The sequence below is a fragment of the Brassica napus genome, chromosome C1 (assembly GCF_020379485.1).
Source record: "Brassica napus cultivar Da-Ae chromosome C1, Da-Ae, whole genome shotgun sequence".
Lineage (NCBI taxonomy): Eukaryota > Viridiplantae > Streptophyta > Magnoliopsida > Brassicales > Brassicaceae > Brassica > Brassica napus.
The window spans coordinates 20202411-20226160 of NC_063444.1; the positions used below are offsets into that span (position 1 = coordinate 20202411).

The 23750-nt window shown below is 38.1% G+C and overlaps 1 pseudogene; it reads right to left on the bottom strand.

Annotated features, from left to right (window-relative positions):
• Positions 1–19831: 19831 nt before the first annotated feature.
• LOC106442615 lies at positions 19832–23108 on the bottom strand (annotated as a pseudogene).
• Between the last annotated feature and the right edge of the window lie 642 nt (positions 23109–23750).

Sequence of the window (23750 nt, forward strand, 5' to 3'; positions counted from 1 at the left end):
AGTGAGAGAGAAAGTGAAACAAGTGTGAGAGGGAAAATTAATTATTTTTCCGCTTTAGTTTTGCATAGCGTTTGAAATTTCGCAAACGCTATCTAAAAGTAAGAGGTATGTCAACCATAGCAAAATCGAAAAAAAACGCTATCATATTATGCTATTAATACTTACATTTCCTGTAGTGCAGTGACCTTGTCAGCAGTTCGGTTTCTGGATTCCATCTGAAGCCTCATGATGAGCTCCTCGAGCCCCATCTTCTTCTTCTTGTGCTTCAAGTAATTCTTGAAATCCGCATAGCTGGGAGGGAGTTTTTCAATGAAGCTGAGAGTTGTGATTGTCTTACAGATGGACATTCCTTCAGCAGCGAATTCATGGAAAATGAGCTGAAACGCTTCCACCTGATCCATGATGGGTTTTGAATCCACCATTTTGAAGTCGTGGAATTTTGAGACCACATACGTCTGGCAGTCAGCGTCCTCACCTATGTACTTCTTGTCCAGTGATCTCCATAGCTCTTTCGCCATGGAGATCGATCTCACAGTAGACACGGTACAATGGGTCAATGAAGCGACCGAAAATGTAACCTTTGCAGATGAAGTCGAAATGCTCCCATATGTCAACAGTTGCGAGACTGTGCACATCATCAATCCCGTAAGGAAGAAGGGGCTTGTCCTCCTGGATGAACTTGTCCAGCTTCATTGTTGTCAGGAAGAACATCATCTTCTTCTGCCACGTTTTGAAGCCTTTGCCATCAAACTTGTCTAGCATCAGTCCTTGAGTGAACACGCTAGGTACAGACGGAGGAGTTTGAATTGCCACCAGACCACTTGCTGTTCCTACCAGACCACTTGCTGTTCCTGAAACTGAACCCGTCTGATAAAGACCAGCACCGAATAGGCTACGGAACGTGGTTTCATCAGCAGCATTACCCACTGGAAGGGTAGTTGTTGTTGTTGCTGCAGCGGTTAACGTTGTGTTGGTTCCAGCGGTTGTCACGGTTCCATCAGTGGCTGCAACGTTGAGTGGAGTTGTAGTGACATTGGTGGTGTCAATGGGGGTGTTGTTATCGTTCGTCATTTTTCTGTAGAAAAAACATGAAGACGAATTAGTACTCCAATCAGCAAATAACATATTATTTTTAAGCAAAAAATAATAGTCTAAAATCATTTTCACTTTTGGTGTTTGAACCAAATCATATCGATATAAGTCTTGAGAAAACGTTTTGCAAACTCGCTTAAAAGCGTTCGCAGAAACCATTTTTTATAGACTTAGAGAATTTCACAAACTCGTTTAAGAAAGCAATTATTGAAATGATTCATGTATAGAACGTTTTGATTAATAATGTATCTAAAACGTTTCACAGAAGATGCTATAAGCAAATCGCAAACCCGTTTAGAGAAGAAGTAAAAAATGTTTCACGGATAAACATATAGCAAATCGCAAACATCGTTATGAGATAAGTAAGAAACGTATATCATTTAACGTTTTTCGGTAGTGCTATACAGCAAAAACGCAAACCGTTATAAGATAAGAAGAAACGATCCGCGGTAGTGCTAGGAAGCAAAACGCGAATTGCTATGAGGTAAGTAAGAAACGTTTCGCGGAAGTGCTAAAAGCAAATCGCAAACATCGTTCGAACTATCGTTTATAATCCTTGAATAAACCGTTTTGTAAATCGTTTTTCAACCCGATAGAAAGCTTTAGATAGAAAGTGAAATAAGAGTCAAGATTAAAGAAGCCGGAAAACCGGATAGAAAGAAACGATATAATATAAACGATGTTAAGGAAAATATATTGACGATTCAAAACCGTAACGAAAATGAAACCATGGAGTCGAGACGAATCTCTTTCTTTAACTCTTAATATTCGCTCCGTTAGTGCGACGGATCTGTACGAATTGTAGTCCAAGGATAAAACCATGATAGGTTATCACGCGGCATTCGTGAAGAACCTCTACGAACTATTGATCTACGAAACACTCTCGAAACTATAGACTTACACTTTGGGACTTTTTGCTGTTGGTTTACGATATAAAAAATGTTGATCTACTTGTCGTTTTAAATAAAATTGCATGCTGTTTTTTCCCAAATTGAATGGCAAAACGTTGAGCTTAACTTTGTCCAAAAAGAATCTTATTGGACCAGACCCTCACCCAAGACCCAAGCCCACGCCCGAGCCGGCCAGACTGCGGCGGCACGCGTGGAGAGCCTTTCTCTCTCTCTCCAAACCGTTTACACCCTCACGTCATTAACACATATATAAACAACTCTTCTCTTCTCTTCTTCCCCCGATGTGGGACATTTCAAATACACTAAATGACTTGATTTAAGTCATTTTATATTCACATTTTAAATAAAAGCCATTGGGCTATTTATTTGATCCAACAGTTCCTCTCTCCTTGCGGCATGCTTTTAGAAAGGCGAGTCAGTGGCGGTGGAGGCAAGTCAGTTGTGGTGTGTGGCCTAGACTAATATAAACATTGATTCTGCAATGGCGAAAACTGTTCTGTTCCTGTAGTAGAGCTCTTCTAACCTGCAATTTCCTCGTTCTTTTCTTGCTCTCGGTCTGGATGCTATGTCGTCTTGCTTAGGTGGTGGTGGAGGCGAGGGTGTCCTCGCATTCCTATTTGATTTCCTTTGTTTGAGGTCAGGTTTTGTCTACGCCCGCGGAAGCAACATGCTCTTCTCGGTTTGGGTTCTGCAGATATGCTGTGGGCAATAGGTCTAGTCGTCGTGGTGACAGCTCCGGTGGAAGCTCCGGCGGTTCTCTTCGGTTTTTGGTAGTGCTCTTGTTTCACCAACGAGACAGTTTATTCCAGTTAGGGTTATTTTGTTTCTTAGTTAAACCCAATTTATTTATCTTTCATTAAACTTATTTTTCTATCTATTTTATAATTTGAAGAAAAAAACAAAAGAATAAATAAATATGAACGCCTTTAAAGAAAAAGATAGGAGTTACAAAATTATGAAGTTATGCTCACTTGCACATCATAGTGAACATAACCTAACACCATTCATGATTTACGTTCTTCCTTCATGTGTGTTAAGCTTAACATAACCAACTTATTAAGCTTATGTAGTGTAATACTCTATATATATGATCTATATCAAACGTCACTTAATTAATGTTTTGTTTTTTTTTTCAATCAGTCCCTCATGCATGTCATGTGATAATAATAGGTATGTACAATCTATAATCCATCCATTGGGTAGCCTCATACTTCTAATGCACATGCAACTTGATATTTTTTTTCTGGGAGAACAGTTGATTGTTCTGGTCATTCCCTTTGTGTATTTTCCTTTTTTAGGGAAGCAATCTTTATTGAAATGACTCTCCCTTCTACATAACTAACAACCCCTTGTACCCATAACTTGGAAGTTGGAATGATTCATTAATTTTTGCTTAGAATCATATCTAGCCTCTCGTAGCAGCTAAAACATACTCATTTCGTTCCTTAATATAAGATGTTTTGCTTGAATGCACATGAATTAAGAAACTTACTTTTTAAAAAATGGTATTATTAAATAATATAAATTAAACATAAGTTAACCAATCATAAATAATATAGTAAAATGTAATTGATTGACCAATTTTCAATAAAATTAAAATATTTTAAAATTATCAAAACATTTTATAATTTCAAACATCAAAACTTTGTGGAACGAAAGGAGTACAAATTGATTTATGTTGTTTCTAGCACTATCAGTACACTTCATTTAAGATCGTGTTTCTACAGTCGCTTCTTGAAGCATGAGTGACTCTCTCTCATACTTGGAGTTTCTTTCGACTGGTCATGTCAAATTTAGGATTTTAATAGTAATATATCTTGAACTTCTAAGTTCTCACTGAAAGATTAGCTAGGGTTAGTGAAAATCTTGAGGAATAAATTTCGGTTCAGACATCCAAATGTGTATATTACTTGGCTCAATATATATAGACCTGCATAACTTTAAATATACTTTATAACTCCATCCCTAAAAAGGATTTGTTAAAATGTCTTTCTTCTAAGAAACCCTCCCTCTGAACTGGAGTCTTCTTCTTTAGCCTCTGACACAAACTAAACTAATCGATAACATCATGTTCACCTTTACTGAGAGTTGAACCAGATAAAACACCATTCAGTCGAATCAGTTCTTCAACAAGACTTTAAGGGGAAGTTCAGTTTATCAAATTCTATGAAAATATTTAGTCTGAAATGTACCACTTTAAAGATTTCACGTACATTATACACCGTCCAGTGATCTTGCGTTTGTCGTATACATACGACCTACCTATTGAAGTCCACACTGAAGGCCCACTTATGATCCATTAAGAAGTCTCAATAGTTCATGTGTTAGGGTTTCTAGACTGATATAAATATGTCTTTAGAGGTTCTTTGGTAATCTCAGTAGCTGCTTTATCATCCCACACTGCTGTGTAATGACCCATTTCTTCTTCTTCTTCTCTCTCACTCGGAAAGTTTCAACCTTTACTTGTTCTAAATTTGAAAATCTCAAGAATGTTCCGACAAGTTGTGTCTGAATCCATAGAGCAAAATCCGGATTTGGTACATGAGTAGTAGATCTGTTAATGCCCGGTATGGGGAGAGTGAGAACTGGAGCAGGAGTTGAACTGGTGACAAACCCTAAGAGCCCACTTCAAACTGACGCTTCCATAAGATGTAGTTTTTGTAAGTTTCACAGTGACTGAGTTGACGATATTCAGAGAGGGAGCGTGTTAGGTTCCATCGCCATGCTCTGATACCATAAACAGATTTCTAAGAAAGTGTAAAAGAAGAAGATGAAGCTTTTGTTTTACTGAAATTACTGAAAAAGAGTTTAATGTGGCTGCAACTATGGGAGCCAAGATTTTTACCAAAGAACATCTAAAGACATATATATATCAGTCTAGAAACCCTAACACATGAACTATTGAGACTTCTTAATGGATCATAAGTGGGCCTTCAGTGTGGGCTTCAATACTACCTACATGATCCTTTTCTCTAAATAAAAGGTTTAATATAGAAGCATAAGACCATGTACAATGAGGGTGTTGAAACCTTCTTTCAACTGTTTAATCTCATACAATGAGGGTGTTGTAAACATGTGTATAATGATGTGGTATCAACAAACGTTATATAGTTTCAACATCTGAAAGAAAAAAAAATTGTGGGCCGCCGTGCCATGTGTCGTGCTGTGGTTGGCCATGAACATTAAGTACGTGCGTGCATGCGCGCAGCAGATCACAGATTTTTTTTAAAATATGGATAATATTTAAATACTGCATTCTCATTGGTTGGGCATATTGCTTTTGTTTTTTAATCCCGACCCAATAATTCGAACACATTTATTATATAATAATTTTTTTTAAAAAAAATATGAAAATTATATCAAAATTCAAGATTTTTTTATCTATAAATAGGGAGTACTCTCATTTCGTTTGGATACATAAAAAAACATCATTTTTACTATAAGCAACTATTTAAGTGTTTTAAACCTTTCTTTTTTGTTAAATGGATCCTAATAATAATCCTTTTACTCTTAATAATGCGTGTTTGTATCATGTGTATTTAAAGTTTCTTAATTTTAGTTGTTTTAATAATATTAATTATTCTTACTTTTAAAAATAAAATTAGGTAAAAACCTAACTTAAAAATGAAAATATTCTTAATTTTAATTGTTTTATTAATATTTATTTTTATATTATTTAAAAAGTAAGCTAAGTATAATAATTGAAACTAAATATTATTAAAAGGTATGTTATTTTAGTTTTTAAGTTAATTATTAATATGTGATTATTATATTGTAAGAAAAACAAATAATATGAATTAAAAGTAGTAGGATAGGGTGTTGAATTTTTTAAATCAAACCATTGTAGAGATTTAGAATGAAGTGAGTGTTGAATAAATGAGGTGGAAGAAAAAAAATATAACGTGGAATGTTAAAATGAAAAAATGAGGATGCTGAAAGAGAAGAAGGTGTTTAAACCATTGTACATGTTCTAAGCTATTAAACGGAGACATGCTATTATCTTCGTTATTCATCTTATCCCTCCCTCATCAATGCTTCCAAATTTCCAATTGATCATGAAACCCATGACAGCCTTGAAGGACTCAATCAAAAAAATTTAAGACCTCACTATAAAACGACTTTAATTAAATCACGGGCCAGAACATTGAACCGCCTCCTTTTTTTTGTCAACCTTTGAACCGCCTCCTTAATTCAAATAGATACTAGATTAAGATTTCTCTTAATAAAATAACTTTCTTAAGGGTACAACCGTACAATATCTTTCTCTCCGCTGCTATCTTGGGAAGTTGTCCATAACAAAAGAAAAAAAGTGAATAACGAATGGATAAAACTAGAACAATGAGATTAAACAAAAAGCGTTGTAATCTGAAATGGTCAGCGAGAAATGTGCCCATGTCTCTATCTAGCTCTGGTCCTCTGAAATTGGTTTCACGTTCATAACAGAGCATATGAAAGAGCCTTCAAGGTTTTCTTCATCTCCATGTCCATGCATGCCAGGCTTAATAATTTTATGGACCTTCGGAAAATAAAAAAATTGGACCTCTAAATTAATATTTATTTAACTTTTAAAATAAAAAATATTTTATAAGGTGTATGATGAAAAAAATAATATTCATATAGAATATTTTTGGATATTTTAAACCTAATCCTCTCTTCCCACCGCTCAAGCTGAACATTCTCTTGACGTGTCAACCACATTACTAGACACTTGCGATACAGCGAGAAACCTAATCCTCACTCTCAGGGAGCATCTCCTCAACCTTCAATCTTTACTTAGGAGACAAGGAAAATCCATAGAAAGTTCAGATCAAAGGGTTCTTTCTCTTCAGAAGGAAGATCAAGCAAGAGACTAGCAAGCTTCTACTTGGCATGAAGAAGCTGGATGACTCTGAGATGACCGCCTTGGCCATTTCCCCCCTTTCGATAGCTGTTCATGTTGCTGTGCACAACAACGTTGATGAAGATAATTAAAGTTTGCTAAGACGGAAACATCGTCTTCTCTCTCCTCCTGTTTCTCTCTCGACACAAACACCACTCGCCCTTTGTTTGCTCCGGCTCTCCGGCTCCGGCGGAGCGTGAGCGCTCAGTCCGGCGCCGGAGGCTTCACCTTCACTTTCCCTAGCCTTCCTGTTTGCTGTCTCTCCGTCTATGTTGCTCACTTCCGATATGCTCGATTTTCTGGGTTAGGGTTTGGCTTCGGGATCTGCTCCGCTCGACAGGAGTTTGGCTCCGACGGTTTCTCTGCTTTCTCTGGTCTCTCGGCGAAGAGGATGAGCGGTGGTTCGTGGTCGCAGTCGGCTTTTTAGGTTCATGATTGAGGTCGGTTTTCATATCTAGATCTCGATCGGTTTTCTTTGCGCTTGTGGAGGAAGGACAGTTTGCTTCTCTTTGGTTTCGGTGGTTCTCTGCCTCAGTCCTTAGGTCTCAAGCGGCTCCGGAGGGTGACTCTCAGTTCTTGGTGGTGTCGTCAATCACCGGTCTCTCCTATCTTTAGTAAGACTATAACAGGTTCTACTATAAACAACTGTAACAGGTTCTACAATCAAAAAAATTAACGAGTTTATTTTTCTTGTATAGCCTGGTTTGCATTTTTGTTTTCCTAAAGACAATAACTGATAATAAATCTAGACAGCTAGCAAATTTTAATACAATATTATACTCCTATTTCATTTGTTCCCCTTCATTGTACGTGATAATTAAGATTTTCATATTTATAAATATTTAAATGGTTTATCAAGATTCATTGCAGTACCTTTTGTTAATATCACTAGTAAAAATCCAACGCATAGTCACTACAAAGTTGTGGCTATAGAGAAAATTATCGTGGCTATAAAAGAAATCAGCCACGCTTAGATGTCCGAAAAGTAGCGTGGCTATAGCCTCGTGACTAGAAATAAGCGTGGCTTTTCGTGGCTAGTAGCCACGTTATTACCACGCGCGTTTTCGTGGCTATAATAGCCACGATATAATATTAAGACGTGGCTATTGCTAGTGGCTATAATAGCCACGATACTGCCACTTATTCGACGTCACTATTAGCCACGGTTTAAAACTGTTTTTCAGTGGCTATTATAGCCACAATTTAGCTACTAAGATTCAACATTTATAGTATCCACTGTTTTGAAAAACATTCGGTTTGATTAGTTTTAATTAGCCAATTTTCATATTAGAGATTCATTCAAATTATTAAAATTGCACATTCAATAAACACAGAGCTTAATATACAAGATAGTCAAGGTTCAACATTCATAAAAAGTTACATAAGACAAGGTTAAAAGTTTTGAGTCTAAGAAGACTATCAAAAGACCTTGTTACAAAAGACCTTGTTACAAAAGAGGTTATAAGATAAAGTACCAACTTCTAAATGCCATTGGGAGGATTAGGTTGACCAGTTGGTGCTTGAGCCTGATGATCAGAAGTCTGTCCAGTAGGTGCTTGCGGGGGCCTAAGTGTTTGGAGGAGCTGATTGATTGCTTCCCTTGTTGCTGCAAAGTCCTGCCTCATGTCTGAGACGTCCTGTTTCACCCCAGCAACAACAGAAGTGACACTTTGGAGGGTTGTCTCAAGACCGCCCACACGCATCTCCAGGTCCAGGTTGCGGGCAATACCATTGGGAACGCGTGAAGAAGGCGCATGCTCCCTGAATTGTTCACTGCCCAGTCCGTAAACATATCCCCTCTTACTCTTAGCATTCTGTCAAGAGAAATGGAAAAATATTCAAAACCAAGCAAGACCAAACAGAAACTAACATAAGGCTATTTGATCAACTCAGGTAAGACATGTAATGCAATTGTCAAAACAGAACAGAAGATTAAAAGTGTCCGAGAATAAAAATGTTAAGCTATCATACCTTCAGATAAGCCTTGTTTAACATGAGGCGAGAAGGAGCAGATGATGCACTTGGACTCCCTAGTGATCCTTCAGTGTTAGAGAGCTGTGTGGCTTCCATCTCGGCCTGAGTTACCAGTTCTTCAGCCCGATAGTCCACAAAAGTCCCATCTGGTCGGGAGTGTGTCTCCCTGACAAGGGCAGTGTAGGATGGTGGTTCACCAGAGGCTTGCGTCTGCAAAAAAAAAGAAATTAGGAAGACAGATTAGAAAGACAGATTATAGTACAGACATGGAAGATACCATGTTATACGCTATCCTTGCAAAACACCTAGGGCCTGCATTATGCTTGTGGCACCCTTTACCCACAGGATCAGCCTTGCGGCTTTTAGCAGCCTTCTTGCTTTTCTTTTTAGCTTCATCAGTCGCCCAATACTCCAGAAGCAGTGTCCAGTCGCTATCATTGATGTACTTTGGCTTCTTGTGTTGCCTCTTCTTCTTGCTAATCCTTTCACCAACGGATGTCATCGTTTCCTTCTTCCACAGACCGTAGACCAAATCATTAAATTGAGGCACCTAGTAGAAATTTTGCTACAACAAAAAACAAAACAGTAAGAGGTTTAGAAACAGGAAATAATAACAGTAAGAGATTTAAAAAAAATGTAATTTTTGATTACCACAAACGTTTGCCACCAGGAATCCTTCCTTTCCTCAGGCACCTTATTCCAACTCTTCCAAGGACCCATGTAGTATCCTTGCCAAGTTGCACGGATGAAAGCATGGATACATGGGTCAATACCAAACCTAAGATGATAACAAATATCAGTAACTGAAACAAGACTATGACAAAATCCTACCTAAAATTTCACAAAACAATCCTAACAGAAACAATCCTAACCAATCAAAGACCCAATTCAAATAACAGAAACATTCAAAGATGAGGAAGTGATCTTACCATAAAGCTCCATTCGACTTATCAGGATGGAGATGTGGCTGTGAGAGCCTAGCAGGTGAGTTGAGCATCGCATTAAGGGTCATCTGCGGGTAGCTGTTGGAACGAGATGAGGAAGCAGCATGGTTTGGAGCGGCTCCAGTAGCACCAGGAGGCATAGGAGGAGACCCAGCATGGTAAACAGCGGGTCCAGTAGCACCCGGAGGCATAGGAGGAGACGCAGCTTGTGTTCCAGGTGCTCTTGTTGAGTTCATCTGTACAAAACCAACAAGAACACATCTTTAGAGTCAAGAAAGAGAGAAAGACAAATCTAAACGAAGAACAGAAAGTAGACAGACAAAACCCCTAATCGAAACAGAAAGTAGACAGACAAAACCCCTAATCAATACTCTAAAATAAACAAAACCCTATATCGAAACAGAAAGTAGACATGTAACAACCAATCAAACAAGACAGAGAGAAATCAAAACCCTAGATCGAAAACCCTAAAACATCATATCGAATCGAGAATCGAAGGGTTTCATCTCCGAGAAAGGAGAAGAGAAAGAGAGAGGGTTACCATGAGAGGTGGGAGATGGAATCGGAGATGGCGAATTGAATCGGAGACGGCGAGATTGAACCGGAGACGGCGACACAAGAAACGGAGAGGAGAAGAACCGTTCCGTCGCGAGTCGAGAGAGAGAGTTTGTCTTTTTTTCTCTAAGTGTTGAGAAGAAAGAAGAAAACTGAATTATTAAACCCTTTTCTAAAGCCACGAAATATCAGTGGCTAAACCGTGGCACTGAACCGCGAAATTAAAAACAATTGGAGCCAAAACTAAATCAATTGGAGTCAATCCAATTGGTTTACCAAAATTTTGGACTAGCCACGATTTAGCCACGCAATTACAGTGGCAATATGTAATTTCTCACGGGAAACCAAAAAAAATTCGAGCCAAACCAATTGGTTTTCTCTATTTTCCTTATAGCCACGAAACATCCACTAATAAACCGTGGCTCTATCTAAAAACGCGTAACCACAAACACCCAACCCCTAAAGCACAATCCCTAAAACCCAAACTCTTTTCCATCAAACCTTATACCCATACAACAACTACAATTCAAACCCTTCATACATTCATATATTTTACATAATATAATTTTTCCAACAATCTCACAACATATTTTACAAACCTTATAACATATTTTACAACCTTAAGCATATATTTGACTACTCTAAATCACCGTCTGATTGTACCTCAACATCTGATACATATTCATCGTTTGGAGGATTCACCGGGGCAAGATCATAATCAGAAACATCGTCAACAACATGTGTTTCCACCCGTAACAATGAACTTTCTGCAACTTGGTCACGTCTATCATCCTGCCACGCAGTTAAAGCAATTTCGGACGTTTCTCGGACTCCTCGAGGAATAATTTTTGCGCATGCCCACCAATCATCGGCAGAATGTCGACGTACCCGTGGATAAGAAATAAAACATGCTTGATCACAATTACCTGGTCATGATACAATAACATCGAAGTTTAAAATTATGGCTTTTCATCAAATATTAAATCTCAAGCACATATATATTTCACTTACCAGGTAATACAAAAGGATCATATTTTCCATATTGTCTTCGTGGTGAGACATCAACAAGACCAGATAGATGTATTCTCATACCGCGATTTTCCGTGGTGTCAAACCACGAACATTTAAAAATCATGACCTTCAAGCCAACATCACCATGATACTCCACCATCATAATCTCCTATATGAGGCCATAGTAGTCTGTTTCATTGGTTCCAGGAACACAAACACCATAATGTTGAGTTTTTCTATTTTGACTGTGGTTATGTGTGTGGAAAGTGTATCCCCGGGTGTGATATATTGGCCAAGACCTATAATTGCGCCTAGGATCTTGTACAAAATCCAACATCCACATAGGAAATGTGTAAAACTGAGTCGCATCGTTAATCTGCAATAGAATAACATTGTTATAAATTACATCATAAAATAAATAAATTGTGGAACTTGATAATATTAAAATAAAAACTCACATAGTCTTTGCACCACTCTGCAAAGTTGGTGTCTTTCGCTTTTTGCATTGCAACTGGAGTAATATCAGGAATACTCCGTGTCATATATTCTTCAAACATCCTGCACACATTTAAAATATTAATTATGTAACTAGAAATATGTATTTATATTATATTTTCATAATATTAAGGTACCTTTCATATGGAGCAAATGTTTCACAGTTGAGCATCATAAATGTCTGAAGAACGGTGTTATCTTTATCATTTAACCAACCGGTTGAGCATTGACCACTGATTCTCCCTTCGTGGTAAAACAAAGGTGGTACATCCGGATAATTGTATGAGAAACGAATATCGTTTGGACCTTCTGGAATGCTCATGATCTCAGGATGACCAAAATAATTTGAGGATGCTCTTGAAATCTCCTCGATTATCCATTGTGCAACTATCAAACCCGCAATGTGTGCTTTGTTTCTGACCATCTTCTTCAAATGGTACATGTATCTTTCAAATACATACATCCACCTAAAATGGACGGGCCCACCTAAGGCTACCTCATCTGGAAGGTGCACAAGAAGATGTTGCATAACATCGAAGAACGATGAAGGAAAAATCTTTTCCAAGTTACAAAGCTTCACACCGATATTTGCCTTTAAAAGACCAATATCTGATTCTTTCAAAATCCTCGAAGAGATATCTCGGAAAAAGAGGGCAATATCTGTAAACAAAACATTAAAGTTATAACATCAATCATAGTAATTATTAAGATAACATAAAAAATAAATACCTCTAATTGCCGTATGAACATTTTTTGGAAGAAGTTCCGCGAATGCAAATGGATAGAGTCGTTGCATAATGACATGACAATCATGACTTTTCAGTCCATGTAGCTTTAAATTGCTTTCGTCAATACATCGACTAAATTTGGAGGAATATCCATCGGGGAATTTTATATCATTTTTCAGCCACAGAAGGAATTCTCGCTTAGCCGCATTTGACAGCCTGAATATTGGCACGGGCATCGTTCCATCCTCTTTCATCTCTAAATCACGCCTTTTGCATAGACCTGGAAGATCCAATCTGCTTTTGACGTTGTCTTTTGTCTTTCCAGGAGCATTTAACAATGTGTTCGTGAGGTTATCGAAGAAGTTTTTCTCAATGTGCATGAAATCAAGGTTATGCCGAAGAAGATGAGTTTCCCAATACGGCAACTCCCAGAAAATACTCTTCTTAACCCAATTGTGAGTAACTCCGTATTCAGATATTGTCTTGGATGGATTATCATGTCCATTCCCTCCACATTCAACGGACTTTGATAAACCTTTTATATTATTTATCCTATCACGCAATATTTCTTCTCCGGTCAACCATGGTGGAGGAGGATCCACAACTGTTTTTCCCCGTGTAAATGCTTGAGTGTTTCTCCTGTAAGGATGATCTTCATCTAAAAACCTTCTGTGGCAATCAAACCAACTATGTTTTCGTCCATTACGTAACCAGAACGCACCTGTCTCATCTTGACAATATGGACACGATAGCTGACCATGTGTCGTCCAACCTGAAAGCATCCCATACGCTGGAAAATTGCTTATCGTCCACATCAACACTACTCGCATTATGAATCTTTCTTTCCTTGAAATATCATATGCCTCCACACCATCTTTCCATAAACTCTGTAACTCTTCAATCAGCGGCTGAAGGTAAATATCTAAGCTTTTTCTTGGATGTTTGGGTCCGGGAATTAGCACCGAAAGGTATAAGAATTCTCTTTTCATACACATTCCCGGAGGTAAATTGTATGGAGTTACAATAACTGGCCAAAGGGAATGTGCTTCGCCATTCATACCAATCGGATTAAACCCATCCGTTGATAAGCATAGATAGATGTTCCGGCTTTCAGCAGCAAATCCAGGATATAACTCACTGAAGTGTTTCCACGCTATGGCATCAGATGGATGATGTATTTCTCCTTCCGAAGTTACATGTTCCTTATGCCACCGCATATTGGAAGCTGTCGCCTCAAGTTGGTATAGACGTTTCAGACGATCTGCTATTGGGAGGTAAAACATTCTCTGTTTCGGTTTGTTTTTACCTTTTCCGTTCTTCGGGTAGTAGCGATCTTCTCCACAAAACCGACAACTGACCAACTTCGCATCGTCTCCCTTCCAAAATAACATACAGTTCTTCACACATACGTCAATCTTCTGTAAGGGTAACCCAAGCGACCGTGTCAGTTTCTTTGTCTCGTAATATGTTGCTGGAGCTTTATTTCGCTACGGAAGTATGTTTTTAAATACTTCAGATATCTTATCTACACAAGCTTCTGGTAGATTATAATCTGTCTTCACTTTCATCATCCGCGAAGCAAGAGACAACTGAGAAATTCCTTCTGCACATCCTTCGTAGAGAGGTTGAGTCGCTGCTTCAAATGCTTCAAAAACACTATCATGATAGGGTCGTGCTATGTCTGTCTCTTCTATAGCTTCCGGCATGTAAGCTGGCGCAATGTCTGCGGATACCTCTGGAATATTCTGCTGGTGATCTTCATAAGCATTCCAAATAGGAGTCTCTAACATTTCTTCTTCACCCGTCGAATGATTCGCCCCGGAACTCTCACCAACATCGTTGAATTTCTCTCCATGACTCGTCTAAGAATAATAATTTCCCTTGAAACCGTACAAGAATAGATGTCGTGCGACAACTCTTGCTTCACATTGCTTCACATTTTTGCATCGAGCACACGGACACAACAAAGTTTCTCTTTCTTTGTAATCTTCTTGATTACACGCAAATTGAATAAATGCATCAACACCTCCAAGAAATATTTCAGAAACCTGATTACTCTCAGGATCAATTCTTTGATCCATCCATTCTCTAGATTGAAAGTAGAAAGACATTTTGTTCTGAAAATTTGAGAGAAGAACAAAAGTTCTAAATGTCACGGCTATGAAGCGTATATATGATACGAAATAGCCACGACAAGGCCACGAAATATTCGTGGCTCCCTTAAAATATCATTGCCAAACGAATATTTCTCTGCCATAACCAGAATAAAGACTCAAAAAGCATGTATAGCCACAAAACAGCCATGAAACAACCGTGGCTATATCCCATTTTGTCAAACGATTGGACGTAACACTTCCTTTTTGATGTCGGCACAAAAAAAACAAAATGGTGCCACGTTTTATTAGTGGCAAATTCATGATTAATTTATACAGCCACGAAAATTTCGACGCTTCTGTGGCTTTAACCTGCCACGCTTTGTTTCGTGACTTGATCGTGGCTTTTTTAATTTTACCGTGGCTTTTTACGTCTCGTGGCTTTTACGTGGCGGTTTCGTGGCTTCTTTTAAATAGCCACGGTTTTTAAGTGGCATTACAGTGGCTATGCGATAGATTTTTACTAGTGTATATTCTTTTAGTTAATTTATCTAAAAAGAAACAGAACTTATATGGATAAGAATAAAACTGATACAAATAACATTTTGTGAACAAACAATAATTACAGTGGGAGTCCATGGTTTTATATAAATCACATTTCATAATTAACTAAATACTGGCTCATATACCATTGGTTTTGGTTTTGTAATACATAAAGAAAACCAATGGTTTTGTAATACCATTGGTTTTGGTTTTGGTTTTGTAATACATAAAGAAAACATGGTCTTCACAGCTTTTATAATTCTCCCTTTTTTTTTTTCATCAAAGTATATATATATAACCATATCATACATGCCAATGTTTTCTAGATCAACATTATTACAACAACATTCTTGACCAGCCTCCTAGAAAAACATCAGCTTGAACCCAAACATTACAGAACTACATTCCCCAAAAAACCGACAAAGCAAACAGCAGGTCAACTTTTATCATGCTCAAAAACCTCCAAAAACCAAGAGGGACAACCAGCGGCAACATAAGATTGCGCAAACTGTCTTTTTGTAGCTGATTGAGCAATAAGAAAAGTATCTCTATTCGAATCTTTTGTTTCAATACAGACTTTCCATTCTCCAAAATTCCTTACTTCTTTTCTGAGCATACCACTCTGAAATTTAAAAGACGGCCACGCTTTCGGTCTCTCTAGAGCGTTGAGGATATGATTTGCCTCTGCAGCAATAATCACCTTCCTTACCTGATGGTCCTGCAAGCTTTTGATCGCCCACATCAGTCCAACTAAAATTGCTTCCTCCTTCTCATGAGAAGCCACAAAGGATCTCCTGCTATGCAACAACACCACACCTCTATGGTCTCTTAAAACCCAAGCACAGCCCATAACTCTATTCTTTTTCGACCACATCACACCAACATTACATTTTAGCCACCCCTCACTGGGTTTTCTCCATTTGGTTTTCCTCACCATAATCCCTTTTTCTTTTTCACCACTTTCAATACCTTGGTCCATTGATTGAACAGCAAACCAGACTGCAACATCATCCTTGATCTTTCTAATTGTTCCCATCGCATCAAACTCCTTCCCTTCAAAAATTAATTTGTTTCTGTTCTTCCACAGCATCCATAGTATCCAAGGGAAAGACCTCCTAATTTGACTTAGGATTCTGATGTTTAAGCTCATCCTTAAGAGATAATGGATATTTACAAAGATAGAGTCGTCACTGAAACCACCTCTAGGTGATGGAAAATCCGAAAGAGCCCAGATCAAACGAGCAAGAGGGCAAGTAAATAAAACATGGTTTGCAGATTCCATGTCATTACCGCAATTCCAGCATCTTTCATCAATCTTCATCCCTCTTGAGATAAGGTTCTCAGCAACAGGAACAGCTCCACTTAGCACTCTCCAAATAAACAACTTAATCTTCTGTGGAGCTTGAATATTCCATATTCTATCTTTCAGTCCATTTATCGATGGCTGAGAATTCGCATCAACGAAGACCGCCTTTAGTTTCTCATGGCTCGCGAGCCAATACCCTGATCTCACCGTATAATCTCCACTCTTATTATGTTGCCAACACCAAAAATCTTCCTCTTCCGGCATTGGTTTTATTTTCAAAATGAGATCAATATCCACTTGAAAGAAAAGATCCTCCAAAATAGACAAATTCCACGATCTTCCATCATCTGAGAGAAGGTCTGAAACTTTTAATTCCAAGTCAACCAAGGAATTTTTCATCCAGGGAGCTCGCCTTCTGCTATTATCAATCCAGGGATCCATCCAAACCCTTAAAGATTGACCATCCCCAACTTCCTTTCTTACACCCTTCAACAAGAGCTCTCTTCCAAAAAGAAAACTCCTCCATCCAAAGGATGGCCTGTCCCCCGAAGAAACATCCATGAAATTATTTCCTTTGAAATATCTGCTCTTGAGAGTTCTTGCAAGTAGAGATTGGGGGTTTTGAAGCACTTTCCAAGCTTGCTTTGCCAGAAGGGCCTGGTTAAAGCATTCAATATCTTTGAACCCGAGTCCTCCCTCTTGCCTAGGAAGACACAATTTGTTCCAGCTTAACCAATGGATTTTTCTCTTGTGTTCTAAAGAATTCCACCAGAAATCCCTCATCGCACTTGTTAGTTTCTCAATTGTTGATTTAGGCAGCTTAAAACAGCTCATTGCAAACACCGGCAAAGCAATAGCAATAGCTTTTAGAAGTACCTCCTTACCACCAAGAGATAAGGATCTTGCGAACCATCCAGATAAACGACCATGAAGCCTTTCATAGATATAGTTAAGGAGATCCGCTTTGGAACCACTGAAGCACTCCGGCAAACCAAGGTATGACCCTGCTCCTCCAATATTGTAAATCCCCAGAATCGTTTGTACCGAAGCCTTCACATGACATAGAATATCATCTCCAAAAGTTATAGATGATTTGTCAAGGTTGATCACCTGGCCTGTTGCTCTTCCATAAACTTCAAGTACATTCTGAAGACACTCCGCTTCTTTTTCAGTAGCTTTACATAAAAATAGGCTATCATCTGCAAACAGTAAGTGTGAGAATGATGGCCCATCTTCAGTGAATTGAATTCCATGGAGTAAACCAGCTTCTTCAGCTTTAAATAACAGGTGGGAGAGACCTTCAGTACATAACACAAAAAGCGAAGGCGACAAAGGATCCCCTGTCTAAGACCTCTGGAAGGTTTGATGACCCCATATGGTTGATCATTTATCAAAACTGCATAGGATACAGACGATATGCAAAACATGACCATTTTGATCCATTGCGGATGAAAACCCAAAGCCCCCAATAAGCACCTGATATAATCCCACTCTACTCTGTCATACGCTTTTGACATATCAGACTTCACCGCCATGAATTGAGCTGCGACTGGTTTGAAGGTACGCAGACTATGAACGAGTTCATGAGCAATCAGGATATTGTCTGAAATTTGTCTCTCCGGGACAAAGGAAGATTGGAACGGAGACACTAACTCTTGTAGGAGAGGTTGCAATCTCATCACCAAAATCTTGGATATAATCTTGTACAACACAGAGCAAAGACTAATCGGGCGGAAGTCAGACATATTGATTGCCTCCATCACTTTAGGCAAGAGACAGAGATGAGTGAAATTCCATTCGACTGGAAAGGAACCAGAGATAAAGAAAGTTTTAACCTCATCTGACACTTGACTTCCAATATCCTTCCAAAACCTTTGAAAGAAAAGTCCAGTCATACCATCTGGACAAGGCGCACTAGCAGCTTTGATTGAGAAAACCGCTTGTTCAATCTCTTCGTCTGAAGCATCTTTAATCAGATCCACATTCATCTCTGGAGAGACTTTCGCCACAAAGTCAGTAAAGATAGACTGAAAATCAAGAGGATAAGAGGATGAGAACAGATTAAAGAAATAATCCATTGCCACCCTACCCTTCTCCTTTTCCTCTCGCCTCTCCCTTCCATTTACATCAACAAGCAAATCAATCATCCATTGCCACCCTACCCTTCTCCTTTTCCTCTCGCCTCTCCCTTCCATTTACATCAACAAGCAAATCAATCTGTTTTCTATTTCTAGAAGCCTTCACCGAGTCATGAAAGAACCTAGTATTTCTATCTCCTTTCTTAAGCCACTTGTTGTAACTTTTTTGACTCCAGTAAGCTTCCTCCTCCCTGTTTGCTTTCATCAATTCTATTTTGAGAGCTCTAATCTTTCCACCATTCGGGTTTCTTGCAGACTCTTCCACCTCTAACTCTTCTTGCAAGATTAATATTTTCTCCTTTGAGTTAGTTTGGAAACTTCTTCTCCAGCCACTTAGATCATGTCTGCAGTTTCTTATTCTCTGTGATACTGAAGCTGGAAAACCCCCATGAGCTTTATTCCAAGCCAGTTTCACTGTGTTTCTCACATTTGGCAACTCTAGCCACCTTTTATCAAACGTGAAAGAAGCTTTGAACATCTTCTCTTTCTTCTGCAGACAAACTAAAACTGGCCTATGATCAGACCCTCTTTTTTCCAAAAATACTTGATCTGCTTCTGAGAAAACCTTACTCCACTCCTTGTTTACAAAGCTCCTATCCAATTTACATTGGATCCATTTTGTAGCTCTTTTTCCTGCCCATGTAAACGGATCCCCCTTGCTAGGTAATTCCTTCACCTTACAATCTCTTAACATGTCATTAAAAGGTTCAAAGACAGAAGCACATCTCATCGGGACTCCAAGCTTCTCACCATTGTGACAGATCGCATTGAAATCTCCCATCAGGCACCAAGGAGATTTTCTGTTGATTCCAATTCTGGTAACTCGCTCCCAAACTATTTTCCTTCTTTCTTCCTTGGGATCGCCATATATACAAGACACAAAACATTTGGCTCCTCCCAGTCTTAACTCTAGATCAATTAGATTTTTATCTGAATATTTAACATCCACTTCCGTTGACTTCCTCCAAAAACAGCCAAGCCTCCACTTCTTCCGACAGGATTTACCGTATGTACATTATCATAGCCAAGCCACACCTGAATATCTACAAGAGAATCTCTTCCATGCATCGTTTCCATCAAGAACAGAAGCTCAGGGAAATATTTTTTACGTATCTCCATGAGCCTAGGAATTGTCAAGTCCTGAGAAGATCCCAGTCCTCGACAATTCCAAGCTAGTAAGCTCATAAAGCTTTGGACAGTCCCTCCTTCGGGACCGCCTCACGAGTTATTTGCTTTACAGCTTTGGGAACTCCACCCATCTGATCAACTGCTTTCCTTTTCTCAACACTTCCTATCAACGCCCCTTCCATTAAAGATATTTGAATGTTGTCCTCCTTTCCAGCATTAGCATTTGCATCCCTCTTGTTTTTTCCCGGCCTTTTCCTAACACTCATCTTTTTTACAGAAGTTCCGGACACATTAAGATCGAAAGATTTCAACCTAGCACCCGTAGAACCACTAATGGAAGATGAGGAATTAGAAGATTGAGGAATATCAAACGGATTCACTTCTCTATGCGAAAACTCTGGCCTCCAACCAATTAAGGGATTAGCTTTAATAGCAGATGCCATAAGTTTTTCACCTTGAGCTTGAAGGCCATATAAACTATTAGAACCACCTTTCGGCTCATAACCAAAAACGACCCCTTTCCCTTTCTCCAATTCTTTTGTCACCATTGGCACAGGCTCCAAGCTTAAAGCAGATTTCATTAAGACCGGATCTTTTTCCACTTCTCTGACAGATGACTTAACTCTTTCCTCTCTAATAAGTCGATCTTCTCCTTGAGCCATAAGCAGGTATTGCCTCATACCATCCAGAACCTCTGCCGCAATTCTTTGTCTCCCATTGTTTGGATTTATCCCAACTTGATTCTCTTCTAGAACACCAAACAACGGATCAGATTCCAAAAGCACTGGATTAGCCTTTTTCTTAACAAAACTCCCACCATCTCTTCTTGTCATCGCTTCGGTTTGTCTCCTCTGAATATCGATAGGACACACTGACTGATCATGGGTTAACCTTTGACAAGTATAGCAACGTTTCTGAACTCTCTCATAGTTGAAAAAAAACTTTTGTTTTTTCACCTTCAGGCAGATCAATAACTTTTTCTTTCCTTAGAGGTCTAGAAACATCGAAACGAACCTTAACTCTTTCATAGACGTTGCTTCGCGCCTTCGAAGGGTCAAAAGCAACCTCAGTAACCTTGCCCACAATATCACCCAAAGCTCCAATCGCTAACTCCGTCTGGTAGTTGATTGGAATATTTTTAATTTGAACCCAGATAGGCAAGTACTGTAAAGAGTCAGGGGGAGGCCTCTCCGACCATCTTTCCACAACAATTGCCCATTCATTAAAAGTGTGCACCCCTTTTTCCAACACTTCGACGAGGTCATGTTCATTATCGAAAATAAACTGAAATCTTTCTTGAGATAAAGCGATTCCTTGAACCCGACCTTGCTTTTGCCATTTCCTCGGCATCTGAAAGATGAACTCCGACATTTTCTGACAATCAGGGTTGAGGAAGCGTCCAATTAAGCTTCTTCTGTTTCTTTCACTCGAGCAATATTCTGGTAAATTGGGCATGACAAAGGGCACATCATCATCATCCTCCAAAGACATGGCCATTAAGGCCTTATCCATCGCTGATGACATCAGATATACTCCCAAACACCAGACCAAACCTTCAGTTGAAGATCTTAAACACATCAGCTCTTGATTGAAAAACCACTGAGTCGATTAATTTCAAACCAGAGCTTCTCTCCTAAAAGTTTCACCAACACCTTTTGGAGCAGAAGAAAACAGGAGCCCTTCCAAGGGAAACAGACTTCAATCTTAAGAACCGTAGCTGCAAAACAGATTTACAGAGCCGGTAGCTTTAGATCTTCACTCAATTTTTATCGCAATTCTTATCGCTCTTTTTTCATTCTTTCTCACAAAAAGACAAAAACCACCTGCTTTTATAATTCTCCCTATAATATACTATTTTGATAACTAATATCTTGTAGATGCTTTGTTGAAATAAGAGAAGAAAGGAAAAGACAGAGAAGAGAGAGTTATGGAGACTTGGAGAGGCGGCAAATAGAGGTGAGGTGATGGGGGCAATGGCTCACCAATTATGGCAATTGGGTGGCACCATCATTACACAACATGACAAAAGAAACAAACAAAACAAAATAAGAAAGTTACAAAAAACAAAAAACAAAATAAGAATACGAATGAAAGAAACAAGTGTAATGCAGCATCACAACAGTAGTTGCTATTATTATGTAACGGAGGGCCCATCCAAGAGTAACGTAGCTTCACATGGCTGATGGGCCAAATCTTTCCATGTTCATCACAACATAGTTCCTTTAAACCAACTTCTTCTATATGTTTAACAACAATAAAAACTTCTTGCATACATCTTACGTGTTTGTTGGATTGGTTATTAGTTTATTACTATAGGTTAAATATGTAAAGAAAAAGAAAGATTGATTGGATAATCGTGTGTAGATTATTTTGTACGTAGAACCAACAACTGAATTAAGTTGGGTGTGTTCATACATGATACATGCATACGATAGAAATATCTCAAAATGAAATATCTCAAAGGAAATATCTCAAATGAAATATCTCAAAATGAAATATCTATTATGCAAACCTGAAAAGAAAAAAGTTACATATCCAAAGGCACGGGAAGATATTACATGAGAAGCCTTTTTGATAAAGATGAAAGGGGCCAAGATGAAAAGCGTAATAGTTTTTCATAGATATTTAAATAAATATCTAATTAAAGAGATGAGAGAATCAGTTGCAGGCTGTACTTTGATAGTAACAAGTCACGTTCATGAATTCAAACTAGGTAAGGAAAGGAAGGCGGTGCGATTGTAATTGATTGATTATTATTACAACCAGCTAGTAACGTTTCCTCTGGAAGTTTTAACAAGACACTCGTGCACACGGGCCCGTATATAGTATTATCCAACCACCAGCTTTTCTAAAGCATTATCAGTTTAATTATTTTGGTGTTTAGATTATGTTGAATTCCTCTGATCACACAAATATGAGAAAATATATGCTCACTAATTAAGTAACATACAATCCATAAACCACGCGTCTGTGGCCAGTTGGTCAAGGTGTTCCATGGATCTCCAAGGGATCAGAGTTCGAATCCGCACCACGCCACATTTCCACGCGCGTGGCCACCGAAGCTTTTCACATTCTTTTTCCGGAGAATGGTTTACCAATTTTTTTTAACATACAATCTATATATTCATGCACACGATGGTGTTTATCAAAAGGGTCGGCTCTGAGATAAAACTCAAAAAGCACCCGGTTTAAGCGCTAAATTTTGTAAGAAAAAAATTATATAGAAGTTTAAGATATCAATTTTTTTTGGTGTAATAATTTATCAACACCCAAAAATGAAGGAGGCATGACACAATATTAATTTTGATTCTTTTAATAAAAGATCTAAGTTGGCACCTCAACTATCTTTTTTACATAAAAGAGAGATAATATTAGCTATGAACCTACTTAAACATGAAATTAGGTAGATATGTGGAACTAAATCCCTTATATATTAAATGAGAAGTATTGTAATAAATGCATTCACACTATAATGGACACGTGACAACCTAACAATGATTTAATAATAAGTATGCTAATGCGTTCACACTATATTCATAAATGTATTCACACTAAGTACTTTGCGCTTCTTTTTAATATAAAATTCACATGCATGGTTCCAATAAAACTCTGGATTTTTCGGTTCGAATCAAAACAGATAACGAATCAAAAGCCAAACTATATATATATATATATATATATATATATATATTTTTTTTTTTTTGATCAAATATATATATATATATATTATTTTTATTGTTTATGGATAAAGTTGGGCAAAATATTCATAAATTTTGATTCTATTCGTTATCCGTTTTGATTTGAAACAAAAAATCTAGATAATTTATAACTCTACGAAGCAAATCAAATACTAAAATACTATATCCAAAAAAGAAGCAAATCACAAATACCAATATTTTTAGGAATGAATATCTAATTCGATCTGTTATATGCATATATATATACATATATGT